This window comes from Dendrobates tinctorius, unplaced genomic scaffold (genome assembly GCF_039654945.1).
Source record: "Dendrobates tinctorius isolate UK_male_01 unplaced genomic scaffold, ASM3965494v1 ptg000265l, whole genome shotgun sequence".
NCBI classification, from domain to species: Eukaryota; Metazoa; Chordata; class Amphibia; order Anura; family Dendrobatidae; genus Dendrobates; species Dendrobates tinctorius.
In genome coordinates this window covers 5035320-5054556 of record NW_027361932.1, presented here as the reverse complement: position 1 = coordinate 5054556, position 19237 = coordinate 5035320, and positions in this window count along the sequence as shown.

The following is a 19237-nucleotide window of genomic DNA, read 5'->3' as shown; positions in this document are numbered from 1 at the left end:
CTGCAAGTAGAGCAGAATCCTTACAGTGGGTATATTACACGCTGTTATGATTGGCTACAGGGCTTCATTCTTTAATTAAAGTGCTCGGCCAGGTTTAAGATGAAAATCTGCAGTCACTAAGTGTCTGCAGACTTCTGAATTCTCACAGCACATGCACTGCACACTTTTACGATTCCCCCTTGCACAAGTATGCGATTTGTATACTTCGGGCCACATTGCGACTAGACGTGTCCAGCTTTGCTCAATTCATTTTCATTGAGCAAGGTTACGCATGTCTAGTCAGCACGTGGACGTACGTATGCAAATCGCCAGCATGAGAGAATCCTGACGACGTGCAGTGCGCACTGTGAGAATTCAAAAGTCTTTAGTCACATAGAATGACTGCAGATTCATTACCAACTTGGACAATCCCTTTAATGCTCCTATCATAAATAAAAATGTGAAAAATAGTCAGTATCACAAAAAAACATTTACATCCAAGTACCTTCTAGATGACGTTGTCTCTGGAGTCACTCTTTCTGCAGCTTGTCCAGACACCATGACGACTTTTCTCATCCACAGCTTGTCTCTGCAAATTTCTGTCTTCTCCTGTCTTGTGCAGCACATCCCCACATGATGCCCGTAAATATAGCAATGTCATAATTCTCCTGAACAAAAATATCTGCCCTACGCTGAGCCCCTGAATAATATCTCTTCACTATATTCCCTACACAAAATAGGATCCCCACACTGTTCCTTTTAAGGTACATGCCCTCCACACTGCCCTCTCCTTTCAATACTGGGTCCCCTCTTCACAAGGTCTTCTCACACTGTGTCCCCATTATGGGGCCCAGACTCTATACTGAGCCCCTTCATCACACTCCCCCCTACTAGGCTTACTATCCCTTCCTGGCTGTGTCCCCCCATGCCACCCCCCACACACATACACGCTACTCAGCCTTTATTCTGGGCCCAGACACACTTTTCTCCCCTTACACTGTTTCCTTGCACTTTTCCGCTCAATAGTCTTCTCAGACATCCCCTTGACTCTCCATACTGTGTCCGCTTACGATTTCCCTTCGCTCCTCATACTGTGTCTGCACCCATCCCCCACTCACCATACTATGTCTGCATCTACTGTGTCTCCTTGCTCCCCAAACTTGTGTCCTCAAATCTACCCCGTTACACCAAATCACCCCCACACAATAATACCCCCCACATAAACATATACCCCCCACACAAAATCTCCCCATTCCACTCTGTTACATCTAATCTTCAGTTCCAGCATGGAGCACTTACCACCGATGCTCTTCCCGCCTCTGGGCTCCGGCGAGTGACTTCGGAAGTGTGATCACATGTGTTAGTGACTCTTCTGGCGTCGCTCGGACTCGGCGGTCAGAGCTGCAATTGTACTCACACCTGAAAGATGCGGATTTAATTGATCACTTGACTGAGTGCTGTAACCTCCCTGAGCTGGCTGTCAACTTGATAGATGGCTCAGAGAAAGGCAGAATCCTAGGCATTAGATGCCCCGGCTGACCCCCCCACCCACCCGATATGCCTCTGGTCTAGCTGCCGTATGTTCACACAATACGTGAATACTTCGTTTTTTGCCAAGATTTTATGAAATCGCTGTAAAAACACAGCGATTGATGGTGTGATACATACCCGAAAGGTGTTTGCAAACAGTACTGTCAGAGCAGTTCATTGTGAAAGGAAATTGCGAACTTATCTTCATAAAAAGAGGCATCACTTTTTAAGTGTAGAAAGGTAGTAATGATACTTTTATTCAACCACACCAGCAATGTTTCAGCTCTATGGAGCCTTTCTCATACCAATACTTTCAGATTATAAGTTATCAGTTCTTCTACATACTTGTACACAATTTTTGAAGGATCTCAGCAGGGAGATTGTTACAAACATCTAAGGCTACTTTCACACATCAGGTTTTCGGCGTCAGGCGCGATCCGGCGTCGTGCCGGAGCGCTGGATCCGGCAAATATTTCACAAAACCGGACGTGACGGATCCGTTTTTCTGCCGGATCCGTCTTGTTCTTGACAGACAAAACCGGATCCGTCTCATCCGGTTCATCCGTTTTTCGACGGATTATGCCGGATCCGGTTTTTAAAAACACCCCTTGTGGCCTTCCGAACGGGATTGGCTACTGGAAAACTATATATAGCGCGTTCCTACAGCCCTTCTTTGACAGGTTGTAGAGGAGAAAGTGCAGGTTGGAGAGAAGAGCAAGTTACTGGCGAAGATGGATGTTGTCATTGGAAATATTTTGAAGAATTTGGCGGATTTTACAGCGGAGGCGAATCGTTTGAGGGTGATTGTTCTGGAGAAGGAGAGAGCGAGACAGCAGCGCATCAGGCATCGTAGACGACGTTTTTTCCAGACGCCGGATTGAGACACATTGCCGGATCCGGCGAAAACCGGATGAAACGCATGGCCATCCGGCGCAAATGCAAGTCAATGGGGGGGAAACCAGATCCGGCATTGCATTTCGCCGGATCCGGTTTTTGTCAAAAACCTGCAAAAACCTGATGTGTGAAAGAGGCCTTAGAGAACTAACCACAGATCATCCATGGATACAGGCTTGCACAAATCCTTCTAGATTTTCATGTAATCCCACACAAGCTCTATGTGGGGCCATGTCATTACTTCCAGAAGTCCTTTTTCTCCTTTACACTGAATATAATTCTTAATTAACTGTGTTTGGGTTTGGTGTCCTGATGCAGAATATATTTGTAGCAAATCAGAAGCTTCCCTGATGATATTGCTTAATGGATAAGTATCTGCCTGATGAGGAAATCTGAGAACAGCATGATTACTACACTACTTGTTGAAGTTTAAATAAAATCAGTATTTGAAGTATCAGCAGGAGATTATTACTAAAGAAGATTACTACAAGTTGCCATGTACTCCTCCTGCTCTGTAGAACCCTGCCCTTAGCACTGATTGGCAGCTTTTTACCATTACACACTGCATATAGAAAGTTGCCAATAAATGGTGTGGAAGGGGCTATACAGGACTCAGCATTCAGAGGACTGGTAGACATACAACAGTGATTTTATCAAAACTTCAGCAAACAGCAAAAGTAAGTGACATCGCTGGAATTAGAGTCTATATGTCCATACATCATGGTGCTCTCAGATTACATAGTAAAAACCTGGTAAATTCAATATAATCCTAACCAAATCACCAACTCCATTTCTAATGCAGACCTCTCCTTGAAAGGAAACTTCACCATGTTTCACTGGTGCCTACAGACACTCATTATTGTACTGCTCTCCAGCCCTTCAGAAAACAAATTGTCTTATATTATTTAGACCTAATATTTCACATTTTGACTGATCAGTCCAAAGCACCGGTTGCCAGGTTTTTTTTGCATACCAGTTCCTATGTTATCAGAATTGTTGAGTGACTTTTCATTTCTTAGGCCTGTTTCACACTTGCTTTTTTTTGCAGCGCGTTTTTCCCGCAAAAAAACGCATTGAAAAACGCATACAAAAGCATACAACTGCTGCGTTTTTTTCAAGCATTTTTATGAGCATGCATGAAAAAAACGCAGCGTTTTTAAGCGTTTGTATGCGTTTTAGTGCGTTTTTACCGCGTTTGCGTTTTTTTCCAACATTAGGTGGCCACTCACACTAACCCAAACCATGACTTTACTAACCCTAATCCTGACCCTAACCCTAACCCTAACCCTGACCCTAACCCTAACCCTTAACCAAACCATACTTAACCCTAACCCTGACCCTAACCCTAACCCTGACCCTAACCCTTAACCAAACCATACTTAACCTTAACCCTAACCCTAACCCTGACCCTAACCCTAACCCTGACCCTAACCCTAACTCTTAACCAAACCATACTTAACCTTAACCCTAACCCTGACCCTAACCCTAACCCTAACCCTTAACCAAACCATACTTAACCTTAACCCTAACCCTGACCCTAACCCTAACCCTGACCCTAACCCTTAACCAAACCATACTTAACCCTAACCCTGACCCTAACCCTTAACCAAACCATACTTAACCCTAACCCTGACCCTAACCCTAACCCTGACCCTAAACCCCCTTAACTAACCCTAACTTTACCCAAACCCCTAAATTCCATTGTCTAAACTAATGGTAAAAAAAAAACCGCATGTGCAAAAAAACGCATACATGAGCATGCCAGTGCGCACGTATGCGCATCCATAGGCTATAATGGCCATTTTTAGCGCAAAACGTGCGCATACGTGCGCATGCGCTTTTTTGCAGGGCCAAAAAATGCAACATGCTGCGTCTGTAAAATACAAACGCACACCCCAAAAAAACGCAGAGCATGAAAATCGCATACATGCGCTTGCCAGCGCGCAGGTATGCGCACCCATGTTAAATATAGGGGAAAAAACGCATGCGCACGTATGCGTTTTTTTCCAGCGCAAAAAAACGCAAATGTGAAACCAGCCTAAGTTATGACTTTCTGGCTACAGTTTTTCCACAAAGACCACTTCTGGCCAGACTTCTCCGAGCAGTAGATGGGTATAGATGGAGCCATAGGCTGCTGTCAGTTCCAGAGCTGATGGCACTGCTGGACATCTTCAGATTTTGAAGAGAAGAAAGCATGATGTGCCTTTCATCTGCTGCATTAAGTTTCTTTGGTTGACCACCAAGTCAACAGTCCTCAACATTGCCCATTTCTTGGTGTTCTCAAGTCTGAGAAACACAGGCAGTTATTTTTATTCATTCAATACCATTAGAGAGGCATTTCATTGGCTCCAAAATTATTCTCAAGCAGGGCAATGACCTCAAACAAAAGGCCACTGTAATTAAGAACTATTTTCAGCATAAAGAATAACAAGGGGTCCTGGCAGTGATAATACAGCCCCCCACATAGTCCTAATCTCAGCATCAAGTCTGTCTGGGATTACATGAAGAGACAGTAGGATTTCTGGAAGCGTTCATTAAGATCAAGATCTTGGGTTAGTTTTCCAATCAGAAAAGCCAGCCTGCCTTATTCCTTCAAAACCTGTGTGCACTTGTACCTGGAAGAATTTATACTCTTTTGAAGTCTGGTCACATCAAATATCGATGTGATTTAGATTTCTCTTTTGTTCATTCACTTTTCATTTTGATAATTTAGAAAATAAACTATTGAAGAGGACCTTTCACAAAATTTTTCAGGTTAAACTGGATGCACATAATAATGGATGTAGAGTGGAATAAAATGTTTATTTTTTAAATTTCGTCCCACTAGAGATCACGTACCGTCCCTGTTACACAAAGCATTATGTGTTTGGTTAAGAAAAAGCACAGGGAAAGGGTAATGTAAACATCCTAAATGGTAACGCTAAAGCAAAAATCAGAAGAAGGGAAGGACAAAATAAAACAAAAGAAAGACCACATTCGGGGGGGTTGTGTTTTGCTACAATCTAGCAAAGATTACGGTAATTTATAAACAATAAATTGAAGTCAAGGTCTGGAAACACCTTTAACTTAACACCTTCTCGAGGTTTAATTTAAGCTTACGTCATGGTGAACATGCAGGCACAGGAGCAGTGCCCGTGCAACGACGTCACGGAGGTGCTGATCGGAGAGCAGAAGTAGCTCACTCCCCTCCACATGCCTGCTAAATGTTGCAATCAGTATCGATTGCCGCATTTAGTGGGTTAAAGTGGCGGAAGCGTTCACCATGCGCGCGGAGAATCGCAATGACGTAAATATACTGCATCGGTCGGGAAGTATTTCAAGACTATGACATATATACTGCAAATGTCGGAGCTGGAGCATTGCAATGTATTATACCTGAAAGTGAAAGTAAAAGTCCCATAAAGGGACAAGGTAAAACAAAACATTTTTTAAAAAATATGTTAACAAAAATATGTTAAAATTAAATTAAAAAAATCCCCTAAAAATAAACTTTTTCCCTTAAAAATTCCCCTAAAAATGCACTTTTATGTTAAAATAAATAAATAAAGCAAACAAAAAAACACACCTTTGGTATCGCCACGTCTGTAAAAATTCCATCTATAAAAGTGTCACCCTAGTTAACCTCTTCAGTGAACGCCGTAAAAAAATAAACAAAAAAAGAAGCAAATTATACTTCTTCCAAGCGGTATCATACCGCTTGGAAAAAGTGCAATAACACGCGATCAAAAAGACGGATATAAAATGTAACCTTGTCCTGCAAAACACGAGCCGCCATACAGCTCCATCAGCGGAAAAATAAAAAAAGTTATAGCTCACAGAATAAAGTGATGCAAAAATAATTATTTTTTCCATAAAAGTTTTTATTGTGTAAAAAACACTAAAACATTAAAAAAAGATATAAATGAGATATCGCTGTAATCATAGTGACCCGAAGAATAAAGTTGCCATACTAATTTTACCACACGCGAAAGGAGGGAGAAAAAAAATCCTGAATTGCTGGTTTTTGTTCATTCTACCTCCACAAAAATCAGAATAGAAAGCGATAAAAAAAGCTATGTGCCCAAAAATGGTACCACTAAAAACGTCAGCTCGTCCCGCAAAAAACAAGCCCGCACTTGACTTTGTCAGTAGAAATATGAAAAATTATAGCTCTCAAAATACGGCGATGCAAAAATTTCTTACAAAAAAATTCTTCCAACAAAAAGCGTCTTTCAGTGTGACAGAAGCTAAACATGAAAAAAGGATATAAATCTGATATCGCTGTAATCGCACAGACTTGATGAATAAAGTCACCTTATCACTAATACCGTACGGGAAACGGTGTAAAAAATAAAATCAGTTCTTCACCTTTTATAGATTTGTGCATTCTGCCTCCCAAGGATCGCAGTGAGTCGATCACAGTGGTTCCCCCCCACATATCGGGTATCAGCATACTCAGGACAAATAGCACAACAACTTTGGGTGTCTAATTTCTCCTGTTACCCTTGCGATAATACAAATTTTGGGGTAAAAAGATCATTTTTATGGAAAAAAATGTTTTTTTTTCATTTTCACGGCTCTACGTTATAAACTTCTGTGAAGCACTTCAAAGTACTCACCACACATCTAGATAAGCTCCTTGAAGGGTCTAGTTTCCAAAATGGTGTCACTTGTGGGGGCTTTCAAAAAGCGACATGGTGTCCGATCTCAATTCCAGCCAAAAAAGTCAAAAGGCTCTGCTTCCCTTCTGAGCTCTGCCGTGCGTCCAACTCAGGACAAATTTCACAATAACTTTTGGGGACCTGTTACCCTTGGGAAAATAAAAATTGGGGGTGAAAAGATCATTTTTGTGGATAAAATATGATTTAATTTTACGGCTCTACGTTATAACCTTCTGTGAAGCCCTTGGGGGTTCAAAGTGCTCATCATACATTTAGGTAAGTTCCATGGGGGTCTAGTTTTCAAAATGGGGTCAATTATGGGGGTTTTCCACTGTTTAGGTACATCAGGGGCTCTCCAAACGTGACATGGTGTCTGCTCTCGATTCCAGCCAATTTGACATTCAAAATCTCTAATGATGCACCTTCCCTTCTGACCACTGCCGTGCGCCTAAAGATTGGTCTTCCTCCACACATGGGGTATCAGTGTACTCAGGAGAAATTGTACAACAAATATTGTGATTCATTTTCTTCTGAAACCCTTGACAAAATAAAAAAAATTGTGTTCAATGAAAAATTTGAGGGAAAAAAGTTAAATGTTAATTTTTTCCTTCCACGTTGCTTCATTTCTTGTGAAGTACCTAAAGGGTTAATAAACTTCTTGAATGTGGTTTTGAATACCTTGAGGGGTGTAGTTTTTAGAATGGTGTCACTTTTGGGTATTTTCTGTCATATTGACCCCTCAAAGTGACTTCAAATGAGAGGTGGTCCCTAAAAAAATGGTTTTGTAAATTTTGTTGTACAAATGAGAAATCGCTGGTCAACTTTTAACCCTTATAACTTCCTAACCAAAAAAAAAAATTTGGTTCCAAAATTGTGCTGATGTAAAGTAGACATGTGGGAAATGTTTTTTATTAACTATTTTTTTGACATATCCCTCTATTTAAGGGCATAAAAATTAAAAGTTTAAAAATTGCAAAATTTTCACCATATTTCCATTTTTTCATAAATAAATGCAAGTCATATCGAAGAAATTTTTACCACTAAGGCCTGTTTCACACTTCCGTTTTTTCAAATCCGTCAAAATCCGTTGTTTTCCGTAAAAAAACGGATCCGCCATTTTTTGCAGGATCCGTTTTTTTTGTCCCATAGACTTCCATTACGGTTACCGCGGATCCGTCAAAAAAACGGATCCGTTTTTAAAAAAACGGATCCGTTTGCATCAGTTTCCGTCAAAAAAACGGAAACGGATCCGTTTGGCGGACACAAAAACGGAAGTGTGAAACAGGCCTAACATGAAGTACAATATGTCACGAAAAAACAATGTCAGACTTACTGTTCTGGCGCCGCCATGTGCAGACGCATGTGAGGGAGCTCCTGCTGACCGCCGCAAACACTCTGCATTTACACAGAGCCCTGACTCACAAAAGGTACTGGGATAATCGTGGAACCACCCGGGACCATCCGCAACATGGATCGGTTTGTCACGAGAGGCGCAGGGAAGGAGCAGAGGGAGGAGGAGGTCGGAGGAGGCCTGCAGAGTGGGAGCACAGTAATGGCGACAGAGACACAGGCACAAACAGGGCAAGCACATGAGGAGATAGAACGGGAGGACGAAGCCCCAGAGAAAGAAGGAAATTTCTGCCAGGGGGAGACAGTGGAGACATAAGGCACATTGGAAACGAAACTACATGCCCATGGCTCATTAAACTTTAAACAGCTAGCAAAAGAAATGGCATCATACCTGGCTGAAGACTTTAAGTAGGCAGTGGCTGACATGATCCAATCTACCACTAAAGAGCTGCAAAGCAAGATGACTCATCAGGAGCAGAAACTGCAGGAAGCCGAGCAGAGAATCTCTGAGGCGGAGGACAATGTTATTCAGCTAGAAAAACAAGTCAGTGACTTAAAGAAACAAGCCTCCTACACTGTGGATAAACTAGAGGATCTGGAGAATAGGTCCTGCAGAAGCAATTTGAAAATGATAGGCCTCCCAGAGACAATAAACACACAGCAGCTAAATGATATCTATGAGGTGGAATTGCCAAAAGCACTGGGACTGTCATATAACTGCAGAGGGGAGCGTGCACACAGGATAGGCCCCCCCAGAGAAGCCTCTGAGACTGAGAGGGGCAGGAATAAACAGAATAACAAGGAAGCTCAGAGACCACGCCAAGCAGTGGCAAAGTACTTGAACTTTAAAGATAAGAAAGAAACACTCATGGCTTATAAAGGAAGAAGGCGACCGCTGATAATTCAGGGACATAAAGTCCTTTTATTTGGAGACTATTCAGCAGAGGTGACACGGAGAAGAAGGGCATTCAGCGAAGCATGCACTCTTTTGTTTAAACGCAACATCAGATTCCAGCTAAACTACCCAGCAACGCTGCGTTTTAGGACAAGAGATGGTGTGATGAGGTCATTTACAGATCCCAAGGAGGCCATGAAAATTATGTCCCAGCAGCAACCTTCATCTGACCAGCAATCACCTGAAAATACCAGCCCGCCGAGAGAGGAGACAGGGGGAGATGCTGAGGACAAGAGGGGGAGACCCTATCCGTATAGCCTGAGGTCGGATTTGCATTTGGAAGGTGATAATGAAAGAGAGACAATGGCTAAGGAACAAAGAACCCCAATGACAAGGGCGTTCAGGAACAACCAAACAAGACAGAATACTAAATGATCTAATGCTTATGAAATTGTGTCAAGACATATCCTGGGGTCACCATAAGTAAAAAGTATGACTGGAATACCTCACATGATAATATGAAGATGGAAGGGAGAAAATTTTGTGGTCCAGATTGAGCTACAGAAAGACTACTTACACTCCCAATCACCTAAAATAGGAAGCCATACAGTAATAAGGGAGATCATCTGTGAACCACATGGTGGTGTACAAAACTTACAAATTTACAGGTATATTCACCCGACCGGGTCAATATCAGACGGAACTATGTATGTTCAAGGAAGACTACAGGACAGCTGGTGGAGAGATCCCCCCTCCTCCTATTTCTTTTTTTTTCCCCCATCTTATTTCTTTTCACAGGTTCTGGTGGACTGAATGGAGAATTTGGGGTGCTGATTTAATTGGTCTGCAAGCTGATCATACTGGCTGACGGCAAATTTGTGAATTCTAGGTTTATGGACATTGTGAGGTTTTCACAACAAAAAGACATATATAAAGTTGGGATAATGATGACCAGATGTGATATATATACTAGGTAGAAGACAAGATCTTCATTGAATGTTGATGGGAGTATTTTGTGTTAAATTCAGATATCTTCCAGGGTGAAAGTATCATACAAATGCTAGGCTCACATTGGGAGATATTGCTTGTGGGGATGAAGGGGGTGGGAGTGAAGTATTTTTATACCTCTCTGACATCAAAAAGGAGAGATGGAGGACTTTACAGTCATATGTTAAAGTTTGGGCACCCCTATTAATGTTAACCTTTTTTCTTTATAACAATTTTGGTTTTTGCAACAGCTATTTGAGTTTCATATATCTAATAACTGATGGACTCAGTTATATTTCTGGATTCAAATGAGGTTTATTGTACTAACAGAAAATGTGCAATCTGCATTTTAACAAAATTTGACCAGTGCAAAAGTATGGGCACTTCAACATAAAAGTGACATTAATATTTTGTAGAGCCTCCTTTTGCAAAAATAACAGCCTCTAGTCACTTCCTGTAGCTATTAATGAGTTCCTGGATGAAGGTATTTGTGAGCATTCCTGTTTACAAAACAATTCCAGTTCAGTTAAGTTTGATGGTCGCCGAGCATGAACAGCCCGCTTCAAATCATCCCACAGATGTTCAGTGATATTCAGGTCTGGGGACTGGGATGGCCATTCCAGAACATTGTAATTGTTCCTCTGCATGAATGCCTGAGTAGATTTGGAGCGGTGTTTTGGATCATTGTCTTGCTGAAATATCCATCCCCTGTGTAACTTCAACTTCGTCACTGATTCTTGCACATTATTGTCAAGAATCTGCTGATACTGAGTTGAATCCATGCGACCCTCAACTTTAACAAGATTCCCGGTGCCGGCATTAGCCACACAGCCCCAAAGCATGATGGAACCTCCACCAAATTTTACTGTGGGTAGCAAGTGTTTTTCTTGGAATGCTGTGTTTTTTAGCCTCCATGCATAACGCCTTTTTGTATGACCAAACAACTCAATCTTTGTTTCATCAGTCCACAGGACCTTCTTCCAAAATGTATCTGGCTTGTCCAAATGTGCTTTTGCATACCTCAGGTGACTCTGTTTGTGGCGTGCTTGCAGAAATGGCTTCTTTCACATCACTCTCCCATACAGCTTCTCCTTGTGCAAAGTGCGCTGTATTGTTGACCGATGCACAGTGACACCATCTGCAGCAAGATGATGCTGCAGGTCTTTGGAGGTGGTCTGTGGATTGTCCTTGACTGTTCTCACCATTCTTCTCTGCCTTTCTGATATTTTTCTTGGCCTGCCACTTCTGGGCTCAAGAAGAACTGTACCTGTGTTCTTCCATTTCCTTACTATGTTCCTCACAGTGGAAACTGACAGGTTAAATCTCTGAGACAACTTTTTGTATCCTTCCCCTGAAAAGCTATGCTGAATAATCTTTGTTTTCAGATCATTTGAGAGTTGTTTTGAGGAGCCCATGATGCCACTCTTCATAGGAGAATCAAATAGGAGAACTACTTGCAAGTGGCCACCTTAAATACCTTTTCTCATGATTTGATACACCTGGCTATGAAGTTCAAAGCTCAATGAGGTTACAAAACCAATTTAGTGCTTCAGGAAGTCAGTAAAAAGTAGTGAGGAGTGTTCAAATCAAGAAAATGATAAGGGTGCCCATACTTTTGCACCGGTCAGATTTTGTTAAAATGCAGATTGCACATTTTCTGTTAGTACAATAAACCTCATTTGAATCCCGAAATATAACTGAGTCCATCAGTTATTAGATATATGAAACTGAAATAGCTGTTGCAAAAACCAAAATTGTTATAAAGAAAAAAGGTTAACAATAATAGGGGTGCCCAAACTTTAACATATGACTGTAAGATAATATGGTTGTGAATATTAAGATGTTAGGAAATTGATATGATAAATTAAGGGAAATAGATGTTGATCTAAGATTTCAGAGTTTCAAGGTTACATGAGGGTCAGGGCTCAGATAGAGAATGGATATAAAATAGGTACATCATGCTAAATATGAGATAATAGGTGGGCGGGAAATTGTTTCTCTTTTGGTTTGGATAATGGTGGAAAAAAGGGGAGTCAACAAAGAGGTTGTTATATGGAGAGAGGGTGAGATGAGAAGGGGGGGAGGGAGGGAGGGAAGTTAAAGTTCATGAGCCCACTGCTATTGTACTAATTAGTTTATTACTGACTGAGATGACATTGACTGGCAGTCCATACCTGAGAGGGACAAGCTTCACACGTCCTCGCAGAAGAAACCATTTTGCAATTAAAAATGGTTATATTAATAACATGGAATGTAAAAGGGTTGCGCTCACCACATAAAAGGATGATGATACTTCGTCACCTGAAAAGATTGAAAGCAGATATAGCCTTGCTTCAGGAGACACACTTGGGTAAAGAAGACTTTTTAAGAATGAAGAAATTATGGGTGGGAGAAGTTTATGGTTCTAGCTCGGTAGACAGAAAAGCAGGAGTCCTAATACTTATACATAAAGCATTGGCACACAAAGTTTCATCCGTAGAAATGGACCAGGAGGGTAGGTTAATCTGTTTGAAATTAGAGATAAATAATGAAAGTATTACCTTGTACAATATATATGCCCCGAACATAAATCAAAAGAAATTTTTTATGTCCCTACAGAATAAAATATTGGCTGATAGTGGTAACAACATAATCATAGGAGGAGATTGTAATGAGGTGCTTAAGGAGGAAGAGGACAGGAAAGGGAGCTTAATAAGATTAAATCCAGGAGAAGGGAAGAGATATAGGGGGAAAAAAGGTTATTTGGAAGATATGATATCGAATTGGCAGCTGAAAGATGCGTGGAGAACGTCACACTCTATGGATCGGGAATTTTCACATTACTCTCATGCACACAAGACATGGTCGAGAATAGACATGTTTTTTGTGTCAGATAAGATACTACACAAAATGTGTGATGTCAATATTGAGGACATGGTGATATCTGATCATAGTCCTATATCTCTAGACTTAGCTGACGCACATCAGAAAGGGACGGACTATTCTTCCGACAGGTATGTTCATCCACCCAGCTCTCCTGCTGTCTGTCTATGAAGAGCACATAGTCCATCACCCAGCTTTGCACATAGACTTGCCTCTGCACCTAGCATTCACATGGTATGTTCATCCACCCAGCTCTCCTGCTGTCTGTCTATGAAGAGCACATAGTCCATCACCCAGCTTTGCACATACTCGCCTCTGCACCTAGCATTCACATGGTATGCCTTTCAGCTAACCCCAGCTTACCCCAGAGTTATTTATGACCTTGTTTACTCTGGCTTGATCATATGCATCTGGTCCACTCTTAAGGTACTGTCACACTTAGCGATGTACCAGCGATCCCGACCAGCGATATGACGCGGTTAGGATCGCTGGTACATCACTAAGTGGTCACTAGTGAGCTGCCACATAGGCAGATCTCACTAGCGACATCGCTGGGGACGGGGTCGCTACTTACCTGTCACACCAGGCGATCCTGCGTCCTCCCGCCCGGCTCCATGCATCGCTCGTCCTCACAGCAGGAAGCGCCACAGGAAGCAGACGACGAGAAACAGTCCTGAACGTTCTCGCGCGATCAGCGATAACCAGCGGGGGAGCCGGTCGTAGGTAAGTATCAGACACAGAGATATCGCTTGCAATATCGCTATAACGTCACTAGTTACAGCGATATTGCTAGCGATATCTCTTAGTGTGACATGCCCTTTAGTTGTCTGACCAAGATGAGTAGAGACCACTCCTCTCTGCTTCACGCCTGACTGCACTTAGTTGTACATATATTGCATAGCTCAAGTCTGCATAGATGTCAGTCTGCAGTGTGATTCCTATGAGTGTGTTCTAGAAGTGTGAAGATAAATTTTAGAATTAAAACCAGAATTGAACCAGAAGGGAACTGAAGGTAACTGTACATAGTCACTGTAAACAATGTTTCGGTTTGTTTTCACTTTCACCCCTATAATCCTTCACTTTCTGCTAATTCCCCTAATCCCTACTCCTAGTAAGGAACGGTTCATCTCTTCTTCCATCCTCCCCATCCACCTCGCCTCCTCCTCAAAACTGTTCCTTAACATACAATCCTCTGTCTCCAAACACAGACAGCCCCCTCATGTCCTCTCCTGCTCCCACCTGCTAACACTTTCTCTGCTCCTTCTCACTGCTGGTGATATCTCTCCAAATCCTGGTCCTCCTCACCACATTCCCACAGTCATTTCTACCTCCCATCCATGCTCTATCACAACCTTCCGTAACCACTCCAACCTTATACCCATTCACCCAGCCCCCGCTTCCCCAGTCCCACTTACAGGAGCTCTGTGGAACGCTCGCTCTGTCTGCAACAAGCTTTCCTACATCCATGATCTTTTTGTTACTACCAAACTTTCCTTCCTCGCCATCACCGAAACCTGGCTCACCCCTTCTGACACAGCCTCTCCTGCTGCACTTTCAGGCTTCCACCTTTCTCACACCCCCCGCCCCACCAGCAAACATGGCGGAGGAGTTGGTTTTCTCCTGTCAGATACCTGCTCCTTCACCCCAATCCCACTGCCACCCTCTGTTACCCTCCCTTCCTTTGAGGTGCACTCTGTGCGCATCTACTCCCCCTCCAACCTCCAACTGGCTGTCATCTACTGGCCCCCAGGGCCTGCCACCACCTTCTTTGACCACTTCACCACCTGGCTACTTCATTTCCTTTCCGCGGACATCCCTACTATCATCATGGGCGGCCTCAACATCCCCATTGACACTTCCCTCTCAGTTTCCACTAAACTTCTATCTCTCACTTCCTCCTTCGGCCTCACTCAATGGTCTTCTACAGCCACCCACAAAGATGGCCACACACTGGACCACATCTTCACCCGCCTCTGCTCCCTATCTAACCTCTCTAACTCACCTCTTCCTCTCTCTGACCACAACCTTCTCACATTCTCTTCCCTCTCCACTCCATGTCTACAATCCCCACCCCACAAACTTTCACACCCTCGCAGAAATCTTAAATACCTTGACCTACACTCATTCTCTGAATCCCTCCTCCCTCTCACAGATATAAGTTCCTTACACAATGCAGATGACGCTGCTGCTCTATATAACACCACAATAGCTGTAGCTTTGGAATCTGCTGCCCCACTTACACATACCAAAGCTCGCAAAATCAACAGACAGCCCTGGCACACCAGCCTGACCAAAGAACTGAGGCAAGCTTCCAGGGCTGCTGAGCACGGATGGAAAAGATCCCACTCCAACGAGCACTTCATCGCATTCAAACAGTCTCTCACTACTTTCAAGACCACACTCGACACAGCTAAACAAACCTACTTCTCATTGCTCATATCCGCCCCGTCTCACAACCCTAAACAGTTATTCAACACCTTCAATTCTCTCCTCCGTCCCCCAGCACCTCCTCCCTCCCCACTCATCTCAGCTGAAGACTTTGCCTCATTTTGCAAGCAGAAGATTGATAACATCAGAGACAGTTTTGGTCAACAACCCCCAGAGCCCCTCCTCCCGACTTCCCAGCCCTCCACCTCCAAAACCAACTTCTCCACCATTACAGAAGATTAACTCTCCACTCTACTCTCAAGATCACATCTCGCCACTTGTGCACTTGACCCGATCCCTTCCCACTTCATCCCAAAAATAACCCATCTCTTCAACCTATCACTAACTTCTGGTGTTTTCCCCTCAAGCTTTAAACATGCCTCAATCACACCTATCCTCAAAAAGCCCTCTCTTAATCCATCCTCTGTATCTAGCTATCGCCCTATATCACTTCTCCCCTATGCCTCCAAGCTACTGGAACAACACGTCTACCTTGAACTGTCCTCCCATCTCTCTTCTTGCTCCCTCTTCGACCGCTTACAATCTGGCTTCCGGTCACACCACTCCACCGAAACTGCCCTTACTAAGGTCACCAATGACCTCTTAACGCCAAGAGCAAGCGACACTACTCTGTCCTCCTCCTCCTGGACCTGTCGGCTGCCTTTGACACAGTGGACCATTCCCTACTATTACAGACCCTCTCATCCCTTGGCATCACAGACTTGGCCTTGTCCTGGATCTCATCATACCTAACAGACCGGACATTCAGCGTCTCCCACTCACACACCACCTCCTCACCTCGCCCCCTATCTGTCGGAGTCCCACAAGGTTCAGTCCTAGGACCCCTGCTCTTCTCCATTTACACCTTTGGCCTGGGACACCTTATAGAATCTCATGGCTTTCAGTATCATCTCTATGCTGATGACACACAGATCTACATCTCTGGACCAGATATCACCTCCCTGCTAACCAGAATCCCTCAATGTCTGTCCACTATTTCATCCTTCTTCTCTACCAGATTTCTGAAACTTAACATGGAAAACAGAATTCATCTTTCCCCCATCTCACGTGACCCCCCAACGAACCTATCCATTACAGTAAATGGCTGCCCACTCTCCCCATTCCCACAAGCTCGCTGCCTCGGGGTAATCCTTGATGCTGATCTCGCCTTCAAACCACATATCCAAGCCCTTTCCACTTCCTGCCGACTTCAACTCAAAAATATTTCACAAATCCGTTCATTCCTCAACCAAGAATCTGCAAAAACCCTAGTCCATGCCCTCATTATCTCTCGCCTTGACTACTGCAACCTCCTGCTCAGTGGCCTCCCCTCGAACACTCTCGCACCCCTCCAATCTATTCTAAACTCCGCTGCCCGACTAATACACCTGTCCCCCCGCTATTCCCCAGCTTCTCCCCTCTGTCAATCCCTTCATTGGCTCCCCATTGCCCAGAGACTCCAGTACAAAACCCTAACCATGACATACAAAGCCATCCACAACCTGTCTCCTCCATACATCTGTGACCTTGTCTCCCGGTACTTTCCTGCACGCAACCTCCGATTCTCACAAGATCTCCTTCTCTACTCCCCTCTTATCTCCTCTTCCCACAATCGCATACAAGATTTCTCTCGCGCATCACCCCTACTCTGGAACTCTCTACCACAACATATCAGACTCACCTACCATCGAAACCTTCAAAAAGAGCCTGAAGACCCACCTCTTCCGACAAGCCTATAACCTGCAGTAACCACCGATCGACCAAACCGCTGCATGACCAGCTCTACCCTCGCCTACTGTATTTTCACCCATCCCTTGTAGATTGTGAGCCTTCGCGGGCAGGGTCCTCTCTCCTCCTGTACCAGTTATGACTTGTATTGTTCAACATTATTGTACTTGTTTTTATGTATACCCCTCCCTACATGTAAAGCGCCATGGAATAAATGGCGCTATAACAATAAATAATAATAATAATAATAATAATAATAATAATAATAGCTATGGCGATTCCCAGGAAACATGACAAAAGAGCAGGATTTTGTGAAATGGATGGGGGAATGGTGGACAGAGTTTGCAATGTATAATGAGGAGCACAAACCTAACCCTAGACTATATTGGGAAACAGCGAAGGTGGTGATAAGGGGAAACATCATGGCTTACACGCAGAGAATAAAAAAACGAATAAAAGAGCAGTACTTAGCAGCAAGCAGCGAAGTTAGGAGCACCTATACAAAATATAAGAACTCACTACTGGATGAGGATAAAGATAAATGGATGCGGGCCAAAAACAATTTTGAAGAATGGGCTGAAAAAAGAGAGCAATTATATAGAAATCACTGGGAGGTAGAATTAAATAGGTATGGTGACAAAGCAGGGAGAATACTGGCTAATCTGGCTAGGGGAAGATATATGGGTACATCTATAATGGCAATTAGAGATAAAAAAGGACAACGACTGACTAATCCCAAAGATATAAACAGAGTGCTGGGCAAATTCTATGCTAGGTTATACAAGGATGAGGATCATCAAGATGTAGCAGGGGAGACATGGCTGGGTAGAGTTGATATCCCCAAACTGACAGAGGAGGAATTACAGGATTTAAATGGTTACATCACGGAGGAAGAAATTAGTATGGCAATAAAAGGACTGGGGGCCAATAAGGCTCCAGGGCCCAATAGATTTAATGTCCAGGGCCCGATAGAGTTAATGGTTCATTTTATAAGGAGCTGAGTGAGAAAATAGTTCCCACGCTTAAAGATTTATATAATCACATTTTGCAAGGGGAAGCTATGTCAGAAGGGATGAATACGGCCTACATAAAGCTTCTCCCGAAGGGAGGGAAGGATTTGGAAGACCCTTCGGGATCTAGACCGATATCATTAATAAATCAAGATGTTAAACTTCTCTAAAAAATAATGGCAGACAGGCTGGCTAGGATACAGCCTAGATTGATATCAAAGCAACAAACAGGTTTTGTGAAGGAAAGATCATCTGTTACTAATATAAGGAAAGCCATGTTATTGCTAGACAAGATTAGAGGGAAGCATTTGGATAAGGGAGAGGATCCAGCTATGGTCACACTGGACACAGAAAAAGCGTTCGATAATGTGAAGTGGCCATGGCTGAGGTCAAGTGTTGGATAAAATAAATCAGGTAGGTCCGTTTAGACAATTTTGGGGGGTACTATATCAGAATCTCAAAGCAAAGCAAGGGTATACACACCGGGGTTTCTCTCAGATGCCTTCGAGCTGAAAAAGAGAATGAGGCAGGGGTGCCCGCTGTCCTCCTTACTGTTTAATTTGGCGATAGAACCTATGTCGAGATATTTAAGTGATTGCAGTTCCTACAAAGGGATAAAAGTGGGAAATGAGACAGTCAAAAATGCCCTATTTGCAAATGACATAATTCTGTTCATGAACAACCCAGAGGAAGATCTCCCTATGTTACTGCTTGAAATTGAAAAGTTTGGAAAATTCTCGGGCTTTCGTTTAAATAAGTCTAAATGTGAGATTCTGTTCATGAGGAATGAGGTAAAACGTGGCCAGGAGAGTAATATAATGGGTATCCCGAAAGCGACATCTATAAAGTACTTGGGAATTTATTTGGGGAGAACGCCGAAACAGATTTATGATCTCGATTATAAGCCTATCATAGACAAAATAGAGAAGAAGTTG